The sequence below is a fragment of the Balaenoptera acutorostrata genome, chromosome 11 (genome assembly GCF_949987535.1).
Source record: "Balaenoptera acutorostrata chromosome 11, mBalAcu1.1, whole genome shotgun sequence".
Classification (NCBI taxonomy): domain Eukaryota; kingdom Metazoa; phylum Chordata; class Mammalia; order Artiodactyla; family Balaenopteridae; genus Balaenoptera; species Balaenoptera acutorostrata.
In genome coordinates this window covers 65,730,507-65,752,764 of record NC_080074.1, presented here as the reverse complement: position 1 = coordinate 65,752,764, position 22,258 = coordinate 65,730,507, and the positions used below count along the sequence as shown (strand labels likewise).

At 42.2% G+C, this 22,258-nt stretch overlaps 1 protein-coding gene across 2 annotated transcripts in view; it reads left to right on the top strand.

The window, feature by feature from the left end:
- The first annotated feature begins 6,117 nt into the window (after positions 1 to 6,117).
- SPATS2 (spermatogenesis associated serine rich 2) overlaps positions 6,118 to 22,258 on the top strand; it is a 138,752-nt gene continuing 122,611 nt past the window's right edge. Inside the window, exon 1 of one of the 2 annotated variants that reach the window (XM_007179303.3) lies at positions 6,118 to 6,711. The gene's annotated coding sequence lies outside the window, so the exon portion shown is untranslated. Of the gene's footprint in view, positions 6,716 to 22,258 lie in introns of both variants that reach the window. The other variant, XM_007179304.3, reaches the window with a different exon arrangement.

The following is a 22,258-nucleotide window of genomic DNA, read 5'->3' as shown; positions in this document are numbered from 1 at the left end:
TCCAGCTAAATGCAGTTCATTTCTTTCTTTCTTTGGCTGTGTCATGTCTTAGATGCAGCACGTGGGATCTTCATTGCTGCACACAGGCTTCTCTCTAGTTGTGGCGCGCGGGCTCTAGAGTGTACAGGCTTAGTTGCCCCACGGCATGTGGGATCTTAGTTCCCAGACCAGGGATAGAACCTGTGTCCCCTGCATTGGTAAGCAGATTCTTAACCACTGGGCCACCAGGGAGGTCCCTTTTTTTTTTTTTTAAATGACTTTAGTCAAGGTCAATTTTTTTTGTTAATATTTATTTATTTTATTTATTTATTTTCCTTACTTTTTTGGCTGCGTCGAGTCTTAGTTGCAGCACATGGGATCTTCGTTGAGGCATGCAGGATTTTTCCTTGCGGCACGCAGTCTCTTCGTTGTGGTGCTCAGGCTTCTCTGTAGTTGTGGCGTGTGGGTTTTCTCTCTCTAGTTGTGGCGCGCAGGCTCCAGGGCGCATGGGCTCTGTAGTTTGCAGCACGCAGGCTCTCTCCTTGAAGCACGCGAGCTTAGTTGCCCCGGGGCATGTGCGATCTTAGTTCCCTGACCAGGCATCGAACCCGCGTCCCCTGCATTGAAACGTGGATTCTTTACCACTGGACCACCAGGGAAGTCCCAAGGTTTCATTTCAGTAGTTTGTTGCTTTCTTCATTTTCCTTTTCCTTTTCTTCCCAGTTCTCTTCTTTCTCCCCACCTCTCATCCATCTGCTTACTTGCCAACTACTATAACTTTCAGCAAGACCTTTGATTTTCTGGATTTAAACCTCAGTGATAAGTTTCAAAAGAATAGAGCAGTGCCCTATGTGGGAAAGTTGGAAGGGAATGATTTTAACCCATTCTGTGCCAGACCTTAGGTCCATTTCTGGGCTAAGAAAGGTTGTGGCGAACATTCTCTGCTGCGCAGTGACTAAATTAGCATGAGAGCCTGGCTTCCAAGCATCACTTAAAGGGGCATTTTCCTTACCATCAAGAGGTCAGGCACCTTTCAAATGATTTAGTATCAGGAAAGGCATGGGAAGGGCATAGAGGACATATAGACGTCTTCTATTCATATATTTCCCAATCACAGATCTGAGGGCCAGTGAGGCTCTTGTTACTGCCCCACTTCTCCTTCCTACCCATAACCACCAGTTTGGACTTGGCTTCTGTTGCTTTCTCTTTTTCATTCCTGGGGTCCACAACAGAGAGTGTAAGTTTACTGCTTTTCTGTGTAATTTGGGTTGCAAAGTACTCGCTCATTTTATATTCAGTGACTGGGAACTCTGCCTCTTAGCAGTTGACTTTTCTTGTACAGCCAAGAGACTGATCATTTCAGACCCATCTCCCTTCAAACTCTAATTCTTTTCCAGCAGTGTGTTTTTTGTTCTCATGTTTATGTCTTTGCTGATGTCACTCTTCTTTTCTAGAATCCTTTTTCCCCTCTGCTAATCCAAATCTTTACACTTCTTTTATGATCCAGCTTAAGGTTTATCCCTAAATGATGCCTTCGCTGATTAAGTCCATCTCCAGTAACCTTTCCTCCTTGAATTCCTTCAGCAGTCTTGTCCAGTTTGTACCATTCTATCAAGCATTTTCTTACATGTTGCCATATAATCATTCTCTATCTCACGTTTTTAAGTCTTGTCTCCTTGACTATACCAAAGCCCCCTGACAGCAGGACTGTCTTCTCTCAATGCAAATAACAGGACATTTACTAAATATGGTAAATTGCTACTTAAGGGAGTTCAGGTTTTTTGAGCATGAGCCACCCATTTCTTTGCTTGGCCTTTGCAATAAACCTTTCCTCCAAAAACCAAACAAACAAAAAACCCCTGCTATTTAACAATTTAGAGCCTCGGTTTCCTCATTTGTTAAATGAGGGCAATGATGCTTGCATCACAGGGTTGTTGAGACATTCAAATGAGATGTGTTGAGGGCACTTTATAAACCATAAAACATTTTACAGAGGGTGACATTATCACTTTAAAGAGTGGTGACAGACTGTATAAATAAAAGAGCATGCTGAAATTCCATGCATGAACTTTCAGTAAAGCAGTATTAGTTATATGTCTCACACATAGAAAAATTCACTAAAGATCAATTTCAAGTTTTTAATGAACCTGCAAGGCACTTTCACTGAACTGAGTGTTTCAAATCTGAGTTTTGGTTCTGACATTGCCACTAATTTCATGATTTAACAATTCAACCTTTGATAATTTAAGGCCTTTTGCAGCTCTAAGCATCTGATGAACAATTGAATTTGGGTATGTTACCCATGTCTTTGAACCTCAGTTTTGTTATCTATAAAATGGGAAATTACAACCTAATCAAACCCCTTTAATAGAACTTTATGGAGTGGCTGTTCAAAGAAACATTAATCCTGCACAAAAAGTTTCCTTGGGGGAAAGCTGCACACTATATACTACATTCCCTTCAATATTTTTTTAAATTAATTTTTAATTAATTATTTTTTTGGCTGCGTTGGGTCTTTCTTGCTGCACGCGGGCTTTCTCTAGTTGCAGCGAGCAGGGGCTACTCTTTGTTGCCGTGTGTGGGCTTCTCATTGAGGTGGCTTCTCTTGTTGCAGAGCACGGGCCCTAGGCCTGCAGGCTTCAGTAGTTGCAGCACGCAGGCTCAGTAGTTGTGACTCGCGGGCTCAGTAGTTGTGGCTCTGGGCTCTAGAGCGCAGACTCAGTAGTTGTGGCGCACAGGCTTAGGTGCTCTGCGGCATGTGAGATCTTCCCGGACCAGGGATCGAACCTGTGTCCACTGAATTGGCAGGCGGATTCTTAACCACTGCACCACCAGGGAAGTCCCTCCCTTCAGTATTAACAATGCACATTACCATGTTAAATGCTCTGGGAAGTAAACCAATTTATTTTTGTTTTACCCAGTATTTCCCAAACTTACTTGGACCTGGAATAGATTTTTCAGATAACATCTATTCAGCATCCCACAAAACTAAATTTCTAAGACACACAGTGTGGACTGCCAACATAAATATTCTTAGGTATCAGAGGTAGTCCAAGCAAAGGGAAAAGTACACCCTTATGACATATTCTCTGCTGGTCTTCATGCCTGTTGTGGTTTGCAGCTTCAGCTTTAGTCAACAGAGTCTTTAACTTCAGCCTCTTTTTTTTCCCTAATAAAAACATGGAATCTGACAATCCATCACTTCAGATACAAAATATCAACTCAGAGAAAAGCATGATAAAAGTTCTGATCTCAAGAATCTATTTGAAAATATTTTAAATTAGGTCATGTTAATTTCTGCAGAATATATCTGCCAAGGTGACAATTGTGTCATGACTTATCTTTAGTTCTAATTTTGCCTCAGTCATTAGGTAACCTGGGATAAATCAATGCCCTTAAGCCAAACTAAGACATATGGATGTTATTTCTAAATAGTCTTCTGTTGTAATCCATAGCAGTTACTCTAGTCATTTAAAAAATTTGGTTGTTTTTGTGTTTTCTTCAGAGTAGGTCACAGTATTATATGTTGAATTTATTACAGCATTTCCTTTCCTCCAATATAATTTATAGGCAGACTTCAAACAATTTACCACTATTTTAAAGCAGGCAATGCTCACTTTGTTTTATTGTGAAGTATAGCATATAAAATGGAAAATGTATGTGTAGTATAAAGAACAATGATAAAAATAATCTTTATAGCTCAGGTCAAAAAGGTATTTTTGAAACATTTGCTCAATGTCCTTTTAGAGAGGTTGAGTGCTGCATGGAGAAAGGGCGAAGGTGGACCATGAGTTGCAGTACCCCTCTTGCAATTTCCATTCAACAAAACATATGCTCTGTGTGACCCACCCTTCTTGGAGGGCCACTATTTCTTGAGTAAAATCCTTGTGAAGAGTCTACCCTTACTGTCACCCCAGGGACTTAGCAAACTGTTCCTCTCAACAACACTCAGAACTCTCTCTTAGAGGAGATATGATTCCATCTCATTCGATTTCCAGTGATGTTTTGACAACTCTTATAGATCCGACCTAGGCATGCTCTTTTATCCACCTCCCTTCTCTTTGAGTGGCATATCCACATACAAAAACTCTCTCCCATTAGATCAGGGACTCTCTTAGGAAAGGCGTCATGTCTTTCCTAATAGACTGTAAGGTTTCCAAAAGTGGGGATTTAATTTTCCTCCCAAAGAAGAAACTGTTGGTTTGGCAAGCAGCATCAGGCCCTCTAATGAAGGCGTTTCCCAAGTGACTTTTGGTAGGTGAAACCAGTTATGGAATAAGATCTTGGATCCTATTGGTTCAGGCCCCATTCTTTAGTATGAAGTTTCCTATTAACCAGGGTCATAATATCCCATTCCTACACTGTATGGGAAGGAAGGAGAACTGTGGAAGAATTAGTCACTCATTCCTCTTTGTTCCTATACTACTTTGCACTTTTCTGTTTCAGCACTTATCACATGTTATAGTTAATTATTTACTAGCTTTTATCCTCCATTACAACTGGATACTCTCCTTGAGGATAATGATCTAGTTGTTTTTTTAAAAAATTAATTAATTTATTTATTTTTGGCTGTATTGGGTCTTTGTTGCTGCACGTGGGCTTTCACTAGTTGCGGTGTGCGGGTTTCTCATTGTGGTGGCTTCTCTTGTTGGGGAGCACGGGCTCTAGGAACAAGGGCTTCAGTAGTTGTGGCACACGGGCTTAGTTGCTCCGCGGCATGTGGGATCTTCCCAGACCAGCGATCGAACCGGTGTCCCCTACCTTGGCAGGCAGATTCTGAACCACTGCGCCACCAGGGAAGCCCAATGATTTAGTTTTATTCTTTGTAAGTGACCCACACCTAGAACAATGCCTCCCACTCACTGGGTGGTCAATTTAGTAAATGAAGAGAGAGCAGGTATTTGGATGGTTTGCTTCTATTTGAATCTTTGAAAGAAGATTCAATAGTAAGCAACACATGGTGTAGTGCCCTAACTAGTTGGATGAGCTAGTCTTCTGTTTCTTTAGATCTGTAAATGATATATGGTTGTATTAGGTTAGGCATTATTAACCAGGGGCCAGTGGGCTCCAGAGGATTTTTGACCTTTCCACTCCATGCGAGGTTAAAAACCAAAGGACCAGATGACTTCGTAGAGATCTACTAGTACTGCAACTCCAACAGCAAACCTGTGGAAACCAAAACTACATTGTGACTGTGGTGTCTGTACACATTCATATATACTGTCTGGCTTGTTGTTGGTGCCTGTCCAGAGCCCCTTATGCTTTGGCCTCAAAAGATAAGAACATGGGGACAGATTCTGATTAACCTTTTCACTGCTCTGATTGTCTAAATGCCCAGCCTCTAGCCACTCCCAACAGATCGCTGACCAGTTGGCAGTGGGGTGAGAGCTTCATATATGGAGGACACTGCTGGAAAGGCGCGCAAATATTAGAGATGGTTCTGGCCCCGGGGTGCTTGGGAATCTAACCACGAAGACAGAAGAGTATTTAACAGATTCGGGCAATGTGACCACAGCCGCGTAGGGGGATGCAGACATCTTAGTCGGCCAGAAAACCGACGCAGAAATGGACTTGGGCAGTGTGTCTAGCGGACTAGGCTGAGAACCCTCAAGTTACTCCCGAATTTATCTTGTGCCGGGCCTGGGAAGCGCATCTTCCCGCCACCACTCCGCATCTGCCTCTATGGATTCCCAGGAGGCTGAGCGGCCGCGAAGTCCGGATGTCCGGGCGTTTCCCGCAGCTGGTGGCTCTGAAATGGCCTTTTGGAGTAAAACTTGTGTCGGGAAGAAGGCAAAGTGGAAAATGGTGTTAGGTCGTCGGGGCGGAGTCGTAGTGCCGAAATGGACAGTAGCCTGGGAGACAGAATCCCGACCGGGACCTAGTGAGAAAAGCCCCTCGGCAAGGTTCCCCTCGAGGCGGCCGCCTTCGGCAACCTCCGGGAGAGTTTCGGCTCTTTCCGGCAGTTCCAGCTCGGGCCCTCCACTCCCAGCGCGCGCTGTCCCCCCACCCCACGCCGCCCAGCTCTTTCTGGGCACTGGCCATTCTGCACGCAGGCGCGAGCTCGTGTCCCACCCGTCCCCACTTCCATCTAGTTGGTTCCCGACCCACTCTTCCAACCCCTTCCCTTTGTCGTTCTTCCCAATCCCCGGCGACGCCTGAGCTCCCTGAACTCGGGCGCGCGATCTGGCGGGCGGTGCGAGGTGCGAGGGACCCGGTCACGATAGGAGCGGCAACCCGACGGACTGGAGGCGGCCTCCGGCCCCGCGCCTCTCCGCGCGCAGGTCCCCGGCTCGCGGGCCGCCTCGCCCCCGGGCCTCGCTCGCGCGCCCGTCGGCTGCAACGGCCTCGAGCTCGGCGCGCCGCGTTCGCGCCGGCGCGAGCACGCGCCCTGTGCGCTGGCTGGCTGACGCGCACGCGCCCGAGTGGGCTGCGGGGCGGGGCGAAGAGCTCGAGCCCCGGCTAGGTCGGTGTGGATCGGCTGGCCCTCCGGGCCTCAGCCGTGGCTGCGATTCCCAGCCCGCCGCCCGGCAGAGGAGGGAAGAGAGGAAAGGGGCGGTTGGGGCGGGGCGGCGTCCGGCTCCGGGAGAGCTGGGGGAGGAGCGCGGCGGCTCCGGCGGCGGCTCTAGAAGAGGAGGAGGAGGCGGCGGAGGAGCTCCTTTCCTCTTCTCAGACCCGGGAGCGTCCCGGACGCAGAGCCGGAACTGGGGGACGCGGCGACTGCGGGGGCCTGGGGTAGGTGAGGCTGAGGGTGCTGGGTGGAGGGGTTGGTGGGGAATGAAGCGGGGCACAGAGGTGCAGAGAGCGGGCTTGAGGGAAGGCACAGGGGGAGGGGGCAGTTGGTGGGGGTTGGGGTACCGAGAGGAGGGGGACGTGAACCCTTTGGGACCTGGAGTGCCCAGATGGTGAAAGGTTTCTGTGGTCAGTGGGGCGGGCCGAAGCACAAGGGTCCGAGTTGGGGGGTTTCCGGAGGCATAGGCCAGGGAAACAATGGAGCGAGGGGGGACTCTGATGTGAGCGTGTGTGGGTACTGGATTTTAAGAACCAACGAGAGATCGAAAGGAATGAAAGAATGGATCATTTGGTATGAGAAGTACAATGAACTGGGAATTCAACGGGGATGCGTAAGGTCATCTGCGTGGGTGTCCGACGTACTTAGGATTTGGGGGCAAAGTGGGATTTAAAAATAAGAGCTAGGGGGGCATTCTTGGAATGGGGGGCGGGAAACGGAACGGAAAATAAAGCAAAGTGGGGCAGAGACATAAAACAGATGTGGTTTGGGCTTGAATTAAAGCAGAAGGATAAATCCAGTTAGAGAGTATAAGTTAGGTGGACTGGAGTGGCATTTTTCTCCTAATTCATCCAGGATGACTGGGTTCTTTTAGAAGGTGGATCTTTCTCTGGCATGTCCCTCTGCCAAAGACTACAAGCCGCTCTTTTAATAATTGGTTATCATTTATAGTTCATTTCATTGATACAGCATGCTTGTAATATTTATTTTCTCTCTATGTAATTTACCTGCGGTTAATGAAGCAGGAGAGGACAAGTCACTAAAAATAGACATCTTGCTTTGAGTTCGGTTATTGATAATGCAGAGTTTAGCGTGTTTGGTCATTGATAATGCAGAGGTTAGAGTGTTTGGAGGAGAACCGAGAGTTTGTTTTCATTTAGACCAAAAGGTGATGAACAGCCTTGATAAAAATCTAAGTTATCTCTACTTTGTTAGAATTACAGTTTCTCACTGAGAAATGATCATGTACCATCTGCTACTGGTTTTATGCTTGTGGGAGATAGTTTGGGTTCTTCCTCAAGAAATTCTTGATGCTGATTTCAAATTATCAGGCTGCCTTGTACCTTCCAGTTTGAATTAAGGTGATTTGAAAATATTGTGGGAAGGTATATTTGGGGTTATGATCTTTGCATTTCCTTGATACTTGGATTTCCAGACCAAATTTTGAATGGTACTAGATACAAGATTGCTGATTTTGAAGTTGTAGTTACCATTATGTGTTCATAAATAGTCCACATTAAGCTTTTTATTTTGGGGAGCATTAAAGTTTTGCTGACTCATCTAAGATTTCTGCGAATTTTTCGGTTTACATTTCTCAGCTAGGTCTCGGATAGTGGCATTATACTATTTTATAAAAGTCCAAAAATAATGATCTAAACGTCACTTTTCTTCTATGTTATAAAAACTGAACAAAGCAAGAAGTGAGTGCAGTTTCCTCATTAGTGATAATGAGGCTCTTTATTGACCTCTTACGGTAGGCTAGGCAAGGTGCTAAGATTGTTTTGTGTGTATTATCTCATTTAATTTAATCCTCACAATCATTTCCTATTTTATAAATTAAGAGATTAAATAACTTACTAAGGTTACAAAACTAGTAGTAAATAAAGCTGAATTCAGACCCAGCTCTGTTTGATGCCTTCTTTAAATCTTTCCTGTTGTTCTACCTGCTTTCTCCTCCTGATCTTGGTTGAAGTACAAGCATGAATTGGTTGAAACCTGGGTCTGATATAGTGATTTAGACAAAGATTGGGTTGATGGGCTACATCTGTAGAGTTTATGGAAGGTTTATTGCCCCTGTGATTTAACAAATCTTCGGGGGCCCAGATAGTAGGCAAAAACATCTTCTTGTTAAGGGTTTGTCCTGTGAGCACACGTAATTTTCTGTTCAGTCTGGTGTACTGCTGAAGTACTGTGCATACGTGGCACTCTTCCTTGTAGAAGTCAAGACAGCCAGTTGTGGAGCCAAAACCAATTAACTCTGGAAAACAGTCGAAAACTGCTGAGTGCTCAAGTGCCCTCCTAGCACCTGTTGAGTCCACAGTTGGTACTGGCATTATCTCTAAATATAGACAGGATCCTCTTAGAAACCAGGAGTAAAACAACTAGAACCGAGAGAAACAGCTGGGGCCTGAGGGAGGAGCCAGAGCTTAATGGCCAAAACATCAGCATAGCCTGTGGAGGCTGATCCAGGAGCAGCAAAAGCTACAGATACTAGTGAATTGCAGGAGGGGAGGGAATTTTTTTTTTGTTGAGCATTTAGGTATTCTAGGGACTGAACTCACTGTGTTTTATATATATTACTTTATTAGATCTTCAAACAATCCTTATAAGGTAGTTGTAAGCATTTTTCTCATATTTCAGATGAGGCTTAGAAAGGTTAAGTAACTTCATAATGGTGGTGAAAGAAGTTTGTATTATTATTATTATTGTATTGCTGCTTGCAGTTTCCATTGTAGAGCCACCATATTAAAACTGGGAACTTAAAGTCACTCTTTAGGATCCATTCATTGTGCTTCTTTGTTAGAAGTAAAACTGATTATTTCAGTCTTGCTGCTTACATTGGAGACTGGAAGGTAAAGCTTATATTTTTCTGATTTAATTGTTGGGAAGAGGATCCCATTCATTATTTAGCAAACGACCTCCTACAGAATATAATTCACCTTCTAATATATCTTCCCATTTATATATACCAATATATGATATTGATATATATATCTGTAGCAACATGAAAATGGCATGTCCATCCCTCCTATTCTGAGGTCTTGACATTCAGGCAAGTCATCTAGGCTCTGGAGGATGACAGTGAAGCATGCTTGTTGCAGACTCTTACCACTTTTCTTGATATGTTTTTGCCACAAAGGTTTGACCATCATTCTTGCTTGGTTACTTAAAAAAAAATTGTGGTAACATACACATAACATAAAATTTACCATTTAAACCATTTTTAAAGTCTACACGTCAGTGGCATTAAGTACATTCATATTGCTGTGTAACCATCACCACCGTCCAACTCCAGAACATTTTTATATTCCCAAACTGAAACTCCTATTAAACAATAACTTCCCATTCCTCTTTTCCCCCAGCCCCTGGCAACCACTATTCCACTTTCCATCTCTAGGAATACTATTATTCTAGGTACCTCACATAAGTGGAATCATATAGTATTTGTCCATTTGTCTCTGGCTTATTTCACTTAGCACAGTGTCTTCAAGGTTCATCAGTGTTTTAGCCTGTGTCAGAATTTCATTCCTTTTTAGGACTGAGTAATATTCCATTGTAAGCATATACCACATTTTGTTTATCCATTCATCTGTAAATGGACACAGGTTGTTTCCACCTTTTGGCTATTGTGAATAATGCTGCTGTGAACATTGGTGTACAAATATCTGTTTGATATCTGTTCATATGGTGATCCTATGTTTAATTTTTTTGTGGAAGTTTGGTGACTTTTAAACGGTGGTTTTATTGTGTGTTCACCTGAAGGTAGTACTTGACCTTATTATGTTCGAGGGCTGCTGTTTTCTCTACTGACTTTTTATGTACAGTTTGCAGGACACTTGCACTGGAAATGATTCAAAAGGAAATGATTTATCCAGTGTTCATGGCTCTCTCTTAGCTTCTGTCTAATTATATTTATGTGTCAAGACATCTGGCAAGCACATGAAAATACATTTCAACTTAGCAATAAAAGTACTTTTGAAAATCGTGTAGACGGTTCAGTTGATGAAGAAAGTGGGAGTTTCTGTTCTAAAGTATGAAATGTATCCAATGTGGAAGGAACCATTTGTTATATACAGATCTTTCCAGTCATACCTATAAATGTGGATGATCATTTTAAGAATGTTATTTGTATGTATATTTGAAAAATGTGTCAATAGTGTAGAGCATCTTCAGTTCACTTTGCTGCCTTTGATTGAAATTTAGGGTGCTTTTTTCATTTTAAAATGTTTTACATGTATGAGCTGTTGGTTATTGCTTACCTTCTATATCCCTTCTTTATTCATTGAAAAAAGTTTGAGTGCCTACTATTACTTTAAATATTTCAAGAAGGTAGCTGTATTACAGGAAGTACTGTTTGAGTCCATTTTTTCTCCCTCCCTGTATATATTTGAGAGAGAGAGAGTTGTCACATAGTACCAGATATAATAGATTGAAATATCTGCAGGCTGACAGTGAACTGTCTCTTAGGATGGGTCTAACCTCCAATTTCATTTTTTCCAATTGTCGCAGGAGGTTAATTACGCCTGCATCTTGCTTCTTGAGTTACTGGGTTACAAAGGGACTTCAGGCTCACATGCCATTTTCTGGGAGCCTCATAGGAGTCTTAGTGAGCTCACACTTACCTTGGAGGTAGTCTGTTCGTTCTGAAATATTTCCAAAAGATTTAAAGTTTATATACACTTTAGGTTGCTGATATTAAGGATTGGCCAGAAGCCAGCATTTACTCTCTATGTTCAAATCCACCATAGCCGCTGGTTGTGGTGGGTTCCTGAAATATACATCCATCTTCTACACAGATTCTGCAGCAGTGGCCCCAGACCCTTAAAACATTCTGTAGGGTCTGAGAACATAACCATCAGCTTAAAGGCAGTTTCTGCAGTCATTGTCCTATGACTAATTTGTAGTTAGGGTTACACAGGGATTCTTACTAGTTCAAACCTTGAATGACAACCTTGGGTTGTTGGTAAGGATTTTTATATTACTTAATTAACAAGATGACATGATTACTAGTTGTGGAGTGTGTATGTGTGTGTGTGTGTGTGTCTGTGTTCATTTTTAGAGTTGGCTAAAGGGTGTTGGGACTGAGAAGTAGGTTTGTGATGAGGCCATTATATGATTGTAGATGGGTCATGTTAGATAAGTGAAGATATCTTTCGTACCTGAAGGTGCTGCCAGTGATGTTACTTCCTGTTGACCTGTAGAACTGCAAAGACCTGTTTGTAAAACCTACAGTCTTTCCTCTCTTGAGTACATGTCATCTGTCCAGTAGTAAATGATCTGCTGCTGTTTTAAGGCTACCATCAGTAGTAGAGCAATACTTTTCTTTAAATTATCTGCTTAGTCTCTGATTACAACATGTCAGTGTGGTCAGCCCACTGCTGGCTCTTCCTGGCTATCTTCTACTGTTAAACATTGATTCAGAATGTACAGTAGTGTGTGGTGGAAGTGACTCTTCTGCTCACTTTGTTTGGTTATCCTCTTATATCTTTATAGTAAATTGCTGTCATAGCCTACCTGCATATGCTGCACAAGCGCTCAGGACAAGGATCTCATCATTAGAAGCTCCCTCACATTTGATGAGAACAGTGAAACTCGTTTATAACTATGATGGAATGACAGGAAATTAAGGTGTTGTAGGACCTGAATAGTAGGTGGTACAGAACCACCACAGACTAAGGCAGCCATTTAACTCAGATGCAAACTTGATGTTTTGTTACATCTTACTAGTCAGTACACACTAGGTTTCTTTTTTTTTTTTTTTAGTTTATTTATTTATTTATTTATTTATGACTACGTTGGGTCTTAGTTTCTGTGCGAGGGCTTTCTCCAGTTGCAGCAAGCGGGGGCCACTCTTCATCGTGGTGCGCAGGCCTCTCACTATCAGGGCCTCTCTTTGTTGCGGATCACAGGCTCCAGACGCGCAGGCTCAGTAATTGTGGCTCACAGGCCTAGTTGCTCCGCGGCATGTGGGATCTTCCCAGACCAGGGCTCGAACCCGTGTCCCCTGCATTGGCAGGCAGATTCTCAACCACTGCGCCACCAGGGAAGCCCACCATTGCCTTTTAGTGGTTATAAAACACTTACATCACTGAGTGCATGTAGTACGCACTTAATAAATAATCGTTATAATTATTTTTGCTACATGTGACCTGAGTTGGAACGAAACGTTGCCTACCTTTTCCAAATAGGATTGGAGAGGCAACAAAACCTATCATTTGTTGTCAATAAGAGTTTGACTGTGTTAGTGTTGATAATTTGCTTTAAAAAAAATTTATTTATTTTTGACTGTGTTGGGTCTTTGTTGCTGCATGTGGGCTTTCTCTAGTTGTGGCGAGCGGGGTCTGCTCTTCATTGTGGTACGCAGGCTTCTCATTGTGGTGGCTTCTCTTGTTGCGGAGCATGGGCTCTAGGCACGTGGGCTTCAGTAGTTGTGGAACACAGGCTCAGTAGTTGTGGCTCGCGGGCTCTAGAGCACAGGCTTAGTGTTGTGGCGCATGGGCTTAGTTGCTCCGCAGCATGTGGGATCTTCCTGGACCAGGGATCGAACCTGTGTCCCCTGCATTGGCAGGCGGATTCTTAACCTGTGTGCCACCAGGGAAGCCACATTATAAGCTTCTTGTTGGAAGTATATGAGTGTTTCTCTAGGTTGCTAGACGTGAATTGCTGTGTAAAAGGGTATATTATTCTAAAAATTTTGGTGAATCTTGCCAAATTGCTTTTTTCAAAACCTTTTTATTTTGAAATAATTTTAGATTTACAGAAGAGTAAAGATAGTACAGAGAGTTCCCATATATCCTTTCCCTGGCTTCCCCTACTGTTAACATCTTCCATAACCATAGTGTATGTATGAAAACTGAGAAATTAACATTGGTACAATAGTATTAAACTATAGACTTAATTTGGATTTCCCCAGTTTTTCTATTTATGTCCTAAAAAGTTCTAGAGTCCAGTCCAGGATGCAGTTAGCCATCATTTCTCTAGTGTCCTCCAGTCTTTGACAGTTTCTCAGTTTTTCCTTATCTTTTTCACCATCTTGACACGTTTGAAGAGTACTGGTCAGGTATAGGTTTTTCTGATGTTTTCTTGTGATCAGACAGAGGTTATAGATTTTGGGGGAAGAATACCACAGAAGTGTTGTGCCCTTCTCATTGCATTGTATCAGGGGGTAGATGATATCAACATGTCAATACTGGCAGTGTTCACCTTGATTACTTGATTAAGGTGGTGTCTGCCAGGTTTCTTTTTTTTTTCGGACCTCCCTCTCATACCCTCCACCCCCAATCCCACCCATCTAGGTCATCACAGAGCAGCAAACTGAGCTCCCTGTGCTATACAGCAGGTTCCCACTAGCTATCTGTTTTACACATGTTAGTGTATATATGCCAATCCTAATCTCCCAATTCGTCTGCCGGGTTTCTTCACTGTAAAATTTCTGCTTTTCTGTTTCCATACTCTATTTGTTAAAGGTGAGTCACCAAGTCCAGCCCACACTCATGGGGAGAGAAATTAAGTTCCACTTTCCGGGACCTCCCTGGTGGTGCAGTGGTTAAGAATCCACCTGCCAATGTAGGGGACACGGGTTCGAGCCCTGGTCTGGGAAGGTCCCACATGCCGCGGAGCAACGAAGCCCATGTGCCAGAACTACTGAGCCTGTGCTCTAGAGCCCGTGCTCCGCAACAAGAGAAGGCACCGCAATGAGAAGCCCCCGCATCGCAACGAAGAGTGGCCCCTGCTCGCCGCAACGAAAACCCAACGCAGACATAAATAAAATGTAAATAAATAAATAAATTTATTAAAAGAAAAAAAAAGTTCCACCTTCTGGAGGGAGAAGTCTCAGAGAATTTGGACACAGGTTTAAACCTCCACAGTAAATATTTTAGGGCTATATTTTGAGGCTATGCAAATATACTGTTTCTCTTAAAAGTTCACCTGTTAATTTTAACATTCATCAGATCTTGCCTGCAGCAGTTATTACTGTGGTATCCTAATTGTTATTTTCTATTTCTTACTTCTACACTTATTAGTTAGAATTTTTTTGTAAAGAGACTTGTACTTTGTCCCCCATTTATTTATTTAATAATTTATTTACACATTATGGACTCATGGATATTTATTATTCTTTGGATTATAACACTGTTTACTTTGTTGCTCACTAAATTACTTAAAAAAAAAAAAGTACTGGTGCTTCCCTGGTGGCGCAGTGGTTGAGAATCTGCCTGCCAATGCAGGGAACACGGGTTCGAGCCCTGGTCTGGGAAGATCCCACATGCCGCGGCACAACTGGGCCCGTGAGCCACAGTTACTGAGCCTGCGCGTCTGGAGCCTGTGCTCCACAACAAGAGAGGCCGCGATAGTGAGAGGCCCGCGCACCGCGATGAAGAGTGGCCCCCGCTCGCCGCAACGAGAGAAAGCCCTCGCACAGAAACGAAGACCCAACACGTGTTAGCCATAAAAAAAAAAAAAGTACCAATTTGCAGTCCTACCAGTAGTTGTAGGTAACGAACTTATACACTTAAAACATTTGCTATTATCTGGTGAATTAGAAGTGTTTTGTTTTTCTTGATTAAACATGAGGTTGAGTGTGTTGTGTATGTTTATTGACTATATTTCTTTGTAAAATATCTTTTTATGTACTTTGCCCATTGTTTTAAAAAATAATTATTTATTTATTTATTTTTGGTTGTGTTGGGTCTTCGTTTCTGTGCGAGGGCTTTGTCCAGTTGCGGCAAGTGGGGGCCACTCTTCATCGTGGTGCGCGGGCCTCTCACTATTGCGGCCTCTCTTGTTGCGGAGCACGGGCTCCAGACGCGCAGGCTCAGTAGCCGTGGCTCACGGGCCCAGCTGCTCTGCGGCATGTGGGATCTTCCCAGACCAGGGCTCGAACCCGTGGTGCCCTGCATTGGCAGGCAGATTCTCAACCACTGCGCCACCAGGGAAGCCCACTTTGCCCATTTTTAAATTGGTTTTTTTGTTTGTTTTATAGAAGTTTTTTATAGTATGGATGTTAATCTTCTGTTAAATATGTTTTTTTCCCTTTAGGAATTTAGGAAGGAAATTTTTCCGTTTCTCATTTTTAAATTATAAGAGCAATATGCTAATTGTAAAACATGTATAAGGTGAAAAGTGAAAGTCTCCTCACCCTCTCTTCAGTCTCATTCCCCATACATAGCATAGTACTGTTCTTGCCCCACAGGCTAACAGTTTGGTATCTTTCCTTCCAGAACTTCTTCTGTATAGTTGCAGAAACATATATGTATGTGTTGTGTATATGTGCAAGTGTGTATGTATATATAAAAGCATACAGTTTTGATAAAAATCGGATCATAGAATATTCTTCAATTTTGCTTTTATCGTAGATTTAACAAATCATAGAATCCTAATATGTTGTAAATGTATGTTTCAGTGTCTTTCTCTCACTAGATTATAAAGTCCTTTGTATAGAGACTGTGATTCTTCCCCCATTAAGGTATTCTTTTTCTATGTAAATGTCACCACCATCCAACCATTTGCCCATGCCAGAAACAGTTCATTTCTTTAACAAAGTATCAATATTACTGAGTGCCTACTATTTTTCTGATCTGCAGGAGTGAACTAAGCATAAAAATCCTTGTCTGCACGCAGTTATACTCTAGTAGGGGAAGGCAGATATTAAGCAAAGGAGTAAAATGTTTAGTATTTCAGTTGGTGATAACTGGTATTGAAAAAAAAAAAACTCAGAACGAAAACAGGAAAGGAGACACAGACAATCTGTGAACATGTGACTGTGTGACTCTGTGTGTGTGTGTGTGAGAGAGAGAGAGAGAGAGAGAAAGACAGACTGAAAGGTGGTAAGGGAAAGCCTTGTTGAGAAAATAATATTTGAGCAAAGACTTGAAAGTCATCTTTGATCCCTTTCTCTTCCCCATATCTCACATCAGATCCATCTCCAATTCTTGTTGATTTCATCTTCAAAATGTATCTCAAACCCACCATCAAGTAGGTGGATTGCTTTGGCAGTAGGAGTTGGTGAAAGTTTTCTTCTGTTTTAATATTCTCAGTGAGTAAGGAATCAAAGTGCTCAGCTGAGAGTGAGGGTGGGGAGGAGGTGATGCCGGTTTGTGGAGAGTGGAGAAGGTGTGAACTTGATCGGGAGAGTGTAAGAGTGGCTGCAGCAGGGAAATACTGTATGATTGCCAGGTGGCATTAAGGGTCCCTCGAGGTTTGTGGACATGAATTTAAAGTGAGATTAGTCAACATGTTTTTTTCCTCCAGCCACATTCAGCTGCAGGGGTGTATGTTTGGAGTGGATTTAACCAGAGAAAGGTTTTACTCAGATCGTAGAACAAAACATGAGAGGGTCAAGGCAATGGAGAATATGTGTAAGAGAGTGATTGTGATAATACGCTGTGGAATTTAAACCAGGTCAGGAGGGAAGGGAGGACATGAAGTTGCCAAGAGATGGTGAAAAGTTGGTATAATCAATTAATTGAATGTTGTGGTGGGATCAAAAGATGTTGGAATCTGAGTAGGTGAGAGATGGAGCATGGTTATGGAGGCATCATTGTAGGCTGTGTAGGTGAAGGACAAGATCATTGGAAGCAAGGAATTCAGAGAAGTGAGATAGGAATTCAAGGAGATGAGTGTTAGGAAGATTATCTATGTGAAATTGAAGTCACTGAGAGTTAGGACAGGAACAGTGTTGTGGAGAGTCACAGTGTAGGGTTTTCCAGAGAAAAAGAATCCATAGGGGGACTTCCCTGGTGGCGCAGTGGTTAAGAATCCACCTTCCAGGACAGGAATAAAGATGCAGATGTAGAGAATGGACTTGAGGACACAGGGAGAGGGAAGGGATAGCTGAGACGAAGTGAGAGAGTGGCATGGACATATGTACACTACTAAATGTAAAATAGATAGTGGGAAACAACTGCATAGCGCAGGGAGATCAGCTCGGGGCTTTGTGACCACCTAGAGGGGTGGGATAGGGAGGGTGGGAGGGAGACGCAAGAGGGAGTGGATATATATATATACATATAGCTGATTCACTTTGTTATACAGCAGAAACTAACACAACATTGTAAAGTAATTATACTCCAATAATGATGTTAAAAAAAAAAACGAATCCGCCTGCCAATGCAGGGGACACAGGTTCGAACCCTGGTCCGGAAGATCCCACATGCCATGGGGCAACTCAGCCCATGCGTGACAACTACTGAGCCTGCGCTCTAGAGCCCATGAGCCACAACTACTGAGCCTGTGTGCCACAACTACTGAAGCCCGTGTGCCTAGAGCCTGTGCTCTGCAACAAGAGAAGCCACCACAATGAGAAGCCCCGCGCGCAGCAACAAAGACCTGACACAGCCAAAAATAAATAAATAGATAAATAAATTTATTTAAAAAAAAAAGAATAAGATACATCTGTATCTGTATCTATATCTATCTGGAATAAGGTTTCTTTTAAGAATTGGCTCATGCAATTATGGGGGCTGAGAATCTGGGGGCTGTAAGCTGGAGACTTAGGAAAGCCAGCAGTGTAACTTCCGGTCTGAGTCTGAAGGCCTGGGACCCAGGAACACTGATGGTTTAAGTCCAAGTCCAAAAGCGGAAGACCGACAGCTCAGCTCAAGCAGTCAGAGAGAGAGAGAGAGAGAGAGAGAGAGAGAGAGAGAGAGAGAGAGAGAGAGAGAGAGAGAGAGAGAGAATGAATTCTCCCTTCCTCTGCCTTTTTCTTTTTATTTTATTTGGTACCTCAGTGGATTGGATGATCACCTGCTTTACTCAGTCTGCTGATTCAAATGTTAGTCTCATTTGAAAACACCCCCTCAGATATATCCGGATATGATGTTTAGCCCGATATCTGGGCACCCTGTGCTCCAGTCAAGTCGACACATAAAATTAACCATCACAGCCTGGTAATGGGTAATAGAGTTTTCACATGATATTCAAAGTAGAGGTTTTTTAGGGAAGACAGAAGGAGACTAATTTGGAAGCATCAGTGAGGAGCAAGGAGGGCACTCCCCACCCCCAGGTCCAGTGGTATGAGGGGTATGGGAAAAATAACTTCACTGCTTGAGGGCTGCAAGGGAAGTATGGCCTCAGAGGAGAATCAGGTTTCAATTAAAATAAGAAGTTGAAGGGTCCAGAGTAGAGGTTGGAAATGTTGGGCACAAGTGGAAGGGTTTCAAAATTTGGAGAGAGGTGTGTGACACATGGGGACAGAGCAGGGAGTGTGTAGGACTAACTGTGTGGGGATTAGAACATGGGAGATGAGAGGTCTGGAAGTCTGGGGCTTCTTTTGATGGACAATATAAAGATAAAGAACATGAAAAGATTAGGCCTGGTAGATAGCAGGCAGATAGATACTGGAGGTGAGGGTGTGTTAGGAGGGAGGGAAGGGTGAGGAGTCCTGGATCCTGGGGAAGGGCGTTCTTTTAAAATTTTAATTAGTTTTTAAAATAAAAATTGTGTGTATTTAAGATGTACAACATGATATTTTGATATACACGGTATATCACAGCGAAGTGATTACTATAGTCAAGCTAATTAACATATTTTATCACATAGCTAACATTGTTTTGTGTGATGGGAGTACCTGAAATCTACTCTCTTAACAAATGTCCAGTGTCCGATACAGTATTACTGTCATCACTATGCTGTACGTTAGATCTCTAGACTTACTCATCCTACATAATTACAGCTTTGTACCCTTTCACCATCTCCCCGTTTCGCGCACCTCCCTGCCCCTCATAACCACCATTCTACTCTCTGCTTCTAAGTATTTGACTTTTTGAAAAAGATTCCAGATATAGTGAGATCCTGCAGTTTTTTTCTTTCTGTGTCTGGCTTATTTCACTTAGCGTAATGTCCTCCAGGTTCATCCATGTTGTTGCAAATGGCAGGATCTCAGGAAGGTCATTTTTCTTCCAAGTACTTGGACCCTCTTAAATATCTATCCGTGGTGGGGAGGACTGTTTCACTGCAGGAGTAATGGGTACTCTTTTGATGAATGCTGTTGGCTCTCTCTTGATGACTGCATATTAATGATTTTTGCTTTAAGTCTTATTGTCTAATATTAATATTAATTAATGAATAATACTAATATTTCTTTTGATTACTATTTGTATAGCATATCTTTTAATTTTCCTTTAAATTTTCTACCTTTCTGGCTCACTTTGCTTTAAATGTATCTTGGTAATCTGTGAATAGTTGGGTTAAAAAAAAATCAGTGTGACAACATTGTAAATCAACTCTACTCCAATAAAAAATTTTTAAAAATCATACAATAAAAAAAATCAGTCTGATAGTCTGTCTTTTGATAAGTTTAGTCTTTTCATATTTAATGTGATTCCTGATACTTTTAGACTTATTTCTGCCATTTTAGTTTATACCTTTTTTTTTTTAAACCATGCTGCTTATTTGCTCTCATATATATATATTCTTTTTTTCTTTTACTGATTTTCAAGTTGAACATTTTATGTTTATGTATTTTTCTTTTTAGGAGTTAACCTTTACATTTTTAACATGCATACATATTGAACTCTAAAATTAGTATCTCTGCCTTCCTGAACAATACAGGAACCTTAGAATGCTTTAAATCCCATTCCTTCTCTCCACTCCAGTCTTGTTTTTGTTTTTGGTAAATTTATTTTATTTATTTTATTTTTGGCTGTGTTGGGTCTTTGTTGCTGCGCGTGGGCTTTCTCTAGTTGCAGCGAGCGGGGTCTACACTTCGTTGCAGTGCGCGGGCTTCTCATTGTGGTGGCTTCTCTTGTTGCGGGGCACGGACTCTAGGCACTTGGGCTTCAGTAGTTGTGGCACGCGGGCTCAGTAGTTGTGGCTCACTGGGTCTAGAGCGAGGCTCAGTAGTTGTGGCGCACGGGCTTAGTTGCTCCGCGACATGTGGGATCTTCCCGGACCAGGGCTCGAACCTGTGTCCCCTGCATTGGCAGGCGGATTCTTAACCACTGCGCCACCAGGGAAGCCCTGGATCTTTACAACTTTTGCTGATGTTATGTGTGTTATACTATTTTATGGGTTTTTTTTTTTTTAATGGATGAGGGGACTATTTTATTTATTTATTTATTTTGAATTTTTGAGTTTTATTTTTTTATACAGCAGGTTCTTATTAGTTATCCATTTTATACATATTAGTGTATACACGTCAATCGCAGTCTCCCAATTCATCACACCACCACCACCCCCCGCCACTTTCCCTATTTTATGTTCTAATTTGCATTCTCTCCATTGTTAGTGAGTTTGAGCATATTTTAATTTGTTTATTGTCATTTAATTTTTCTCTGTTGTAAGTTATTTGTTCATTACTATTGCTTATTTTTCTATTGAGTTGTTTGTTTGTTTGTTTTAATATCTATTTATTTTACTTATTTATTTTCCTTACTTTTTGTCTGCATCAGGTCTTAGTTGTGGCACATGGGGTCTTCGTTGAGGCATGCGGGTTCTTTCGTTACGGCGTGCTGTCTCTTCATTGAGGCGCTCGGGCTTCAATCTCTAGTTGTGGCACGTGGGTTTTCTCTCTCTAGTTGTGGTGCGAGGGCTCCAGGGCGCATGGGCTCTGTAGTGGAGGCGCTCGAGATCAGTAGTTGTGACGTGCGGGCTTTGTTGCCCTGCAGCATGTGGGATTTTAGTTCCCTGGCCAAGGATCGAACCTGCGTCCCCTGCATTGGAAGGTGGATTCTTTACCACTGGACCACCAGGGAAGTCCCAGTTTTGTTTTAAAGTGAGTTGTAGGTATTAGTAATACATTTGGATACTAATCCTTTGTCAGTATGCATTGCAATTATTCTCCTAATCTGTGGCTCTTCCTGCCTTGTTTTTTTTAATAAAACAACTTCATTGAGGTGTAATTGATGTAGAATAAACTACATGTGTTTAAAGTGGACAGTTTGATAAGTTTTGACATATACCTGTGAAACTGTCCATTACCCCCCAAAAGTTTCCTTGTTTCCTTTGTCATGCCCTTTCTCCTCTACTTCCCTCTCCCCTCCCCCAGGCAATCATTAATCTGCTTTCTGTCACTAGATTGGTTTGCATTTTCTGTTTTATATAAATGGAATCATACTGCATATACTAATTTTTTGTGTATGGGGGTCTGGCTTCTTTCACTCAGCTTAATTATTTTGAGGTTAACCCATGTTTGTGGATAGTGTGTATCTATTACAATTTTTTTTTATGCATTCAGTAACCAGCTGATGGACTTTTGGATTGTTAGCAGTTTTTCACCACTACAAATAAAAACTGCTGGTGAACATTTGTGTGCATGTCTTTGTATGGACATTTATTTTCTCTTGGATAAATACCTAGGAGTAGAATGGCTGGGTCAAATACTTTATTAACTCCTTTAATTTTTTAAGAAATTGTCAAAGTGCTTTCCAAAGTAGTTTTGTCATTTTTACACCCCTATCAGTCTATGAGAGTTCCAGTTGCTTCACATTTTTGCCAGTACTTGATGCGGTCAGTCTTTTTAATTTTTAAAAACTTTAGTCCTTCTAATAGTTGCATAGTGGTACCTGATTGTTTTAATATGCATTTCCCTAATGACTAAGGAAGCTGAAGAGCTTTTCATGTGCGTCTTTGGTGAAGTGTTTTAAAATCATATACCCATTTAAAAAATTGAGTTGTTCATTTGCTAATTGTTGTTTTGAGAGTTCTTTATTCTGGATACAAGTCCTTCATTAGATATATGATTTGCAAACATTTTCTATCACTCTGTGCATTATCTCTTCTCTTAACAATGTCTTTTCAAAGAACAAAAGTTTTGTGCTTTTGGTGTCATGC